Source organism: Arachis ipaensis, chromosome B5, assembly GCF_059453495.1.
Source record: "Arachis ipaensis isolate K30076 ecotype BB chromosome B5, ASM5945349v1, whole genome shotgun sequence".
Taxonomy (NCBI): domain Eukaryota; kingdom Viridiplantae; phylum Streptophyta; class Magnoliopsida; order Fabales; family Fabaceae; genus Arachis; species Arachis ipaensis.
Genome location: NC_142440.1, coordinates 123876601 through 123879541, shown reverse-complemented (window position 1 = coordinate 123879541; position 2941 = coordinate 123876601). Strand labels below are relative to the sequence as shown.

The 2941-nt window shown below is 32.3% G+C and overlaps 1 non-coding gene across 1 annotated transcript; it reads left to right on the top strand.

Moving 5' to 3' along the window:
* The first annotated feature begins 334 nt into the window (after positions 1-334).
* LOC148565656 (small nucleolar RNA R71) lies at positions 335-442 on the top strand. Its single transcript, XR_015884241.1, has one exon. It is a non-coding gene; the product is annotated as a small nucleolar RNA R71 (small nucleolar RNA).
* The last annotated feature ends 2499 nt before the right edge of the window (positions 443-2941 follow it).

Here is a 2941-nt window from a genome sequence, read left to right as displayed (position 1 = left end):
CAGAAGATGCCTCTTGAGTACTGTTGGATGCAGCTTGCATTCCATGCAGACTCTGAGAGATCATATTGACTTGCTGAGTCAATATTTTATTCTGAGCCAATATGGCATTCAGAGTATCAACCTCAAGAACTCCCTTCTTCATAGGCGTCCCATTACTCACAGGATTCCTTTCAGAAGTGTACATGAACTGGTTATTAGCAACCATGTCAATGAGTTCTTGAGCTTCTGCAGGCGTTTTCTTTAGGTGAATGGATCCACCTGCAGAAGTGTCCAGTGACATCTTCGATAGCTCAGATAAACCATCATAGAATATATCCAGGATGGTCCATTCTGAAAGCATGTCAGAAGGACACTTTTTGGTCAACTGTTTGTATCTTTCCCAAGCTTCATAGAGGGATTCACCTTCTTTCTGTCTGAAGGTTTGAACATCAGCTCTAAGCTTGCTCAGCTTTTGAGGAGGAAAGTACTTGGCTGAGAAAGCCGTGACCAGCTTATCCCAAGAATTCAGGCTGTCTTTGGGTTGAGAATCCTACCATAATCTAGCTCTGTCTCTTACAGCAAAAGGGAAAAGCATGAGCCTGTAGACTTCAGGATCTACTCCATTAGTCTTAACAGTATCACATATCTGCAAGAATTCAGTTAAGAACTGAAAAGGATCTTCAGATGGAAGTCCATGAAACTTGCAGTTCTGCTGCATCAGAGAAACTAATTGAGGTTTCAGCTCAAAGTTGTTTGCTCCAATGGAAGGAATGGAGATGCTTCTTCCATGTAAATTGGAATTAGGTGCAGTAAAGTCACCAAGCATCTTCCTTACATTATTATTATTTTCGGCTGCCATCTCCTCTTCCTGTTCGAAAATTTCTGAAAGGTTATCTCTGGATTGTTGTATTTTAGCTTCTCTTAATTTTCTCTTCAGAGTCCTTTCAGGTTCTGGATCTGCTTCCACAAGAATGTTCTTATCCTTGCTCCTGCTCATATGACAAAGAAGAAGGCACAGACAAATAATAATAATAGAGATCCTTTATACCACAGTATAGGGATCCTTGAAGAAAAGAGGGGGAGATAAAGAATGGAAGAAACACAACTGTAAGGATGGAAGAGATGTGAGATGAGATGTTAGGATATGAATGAATAAATAGAATGAGATGGGGGAAGGAAAATTTTCGAAAATTATTTTGAAAAAGAGTTAGTGATTTTTGAAAAATGGTTTTTGAAAAATTGTTAGTAATTTTCGAAAATTAAGTTTTAGAAATTAAAATAATTAATAAATTAAAAAGAAATTTTGAAAAAGGGGAGAGATATTTTCGAAAATGAGAGAGAGAGAGTTAGTTAGGTGGTTTTGAAAAAGATAAGAAACAAACAAAAAGTTAGTTAGTTAGTTGAAACAAATTTTGAAAAGATAGGAAGTTAGGAAGTTAGAAAAGATATTTTGAAAAGATATTTTTAAAAAAGATAAGATGAGAAGATATTTTTCAAAAGATATGATAGAAATTAGTTTTTGAAAAAGATTTGATTTTTAAAATTTCAATCAATGACTTGATTCATAAGAAATCACAAGATATGATTCTAGAACTTAAAGTTTGCATCTTTCTTAACAAGCAAGTAACAAACTTCAAATTTTTGAATCAAAACATTAATTGATTATGTTATTTTCGAAAATTTGATATAAAAATAAGAAAAAGATTTTTGAAAAATATTTTTGGAATTTTCGAAAATAACTAAGAATTTTGAAAAAGATTTGATTTTTGAAAAAGATTTTGAAAAAGATAAGATTTTCAAATTGAAAATTTGATTTGACTCATAAGAAACAATTTGATTTTAAAATTTTTTGAAAAAGTCAACTCAAATTTTCGAATTTGATGAGAGAAAAAGGGAAAGATATATTTTTTTTTTATTTTTGAATTTTTATGATGCAAGAGAAAAACACTAAAAAGATGCAATGCATGAAATTTTTAGATCAAAACAATGAATGCATGCAAGAATGCTATGAATGTTAAGATGAACACCAAGAACACTATGAATGTCATGATGAACATCAAGAACATATTTTTGAAAAATTTTTAATGCAAAGAAAACATGCAAGACACCAAACTTAGAATTCTTCAATGCTTAGACACTAAGAATTCAAGAATGCATATGATAAACATGAAAAGACACAAAACAAAAAATCATCAAGATCAAACAAGAAGACTTACCAAGAACAACTTGAAGATCATGAAGAACACTATGAATGCATGAATTTTCGAAAAATGCAATATGCATATGCAAGTGACACCAAACTTATGATATGACTCAAGACTCAAACAAGAAATAGAAAATATTTTTGATTTTTATGATTTTCTAATTTTTTTGGATTTTTATTTATATTTTTTGAAAATTTAAAAGAAAAAATAAGGATTCCAAAATTTTTAATATGAATTCCAGGAATCTTGCCATGTTAGTCTAAAGCTTCAGTCCAGGAATTAGACATGGCTCACTAGCCAACCAAGCTTTCAATGAAAGCTCTAGTCCAAAACACTAGACATGGCCAATGGCCAGCCAAGCTTTAGCCCTTTAACACGAGAGTATATTGCTCTTGATAACAAATTGCAAGCCTCAGTCCAAATAAATTTAGACATGGCTTTACAGCCAGCCAGGCTTCAACATGTTTCATGAAACACTAGAATTCATTCTTAAAAATTTTGAATAAAACTTTTTTTTTTGAAAGCATTTTTATTTTTTTTTTTCGAAAACAGATAAGAAATTTTTGAAAGATTTTTGAAAAATTTTTGAAAAGAAAATAAAAAGAAATTTACCTAATCTGAGCAACAAGATGAACCGTCAGTTGTCCAAACTCAAACAATCCCCGGCAACGGCGCCAAAAACTTGGTGTTGTTGCCGGATCAAACTTGGCACTGATGTTACCGGACCAAAAGCTTGCCGAAAACTCAAACAATCCCCG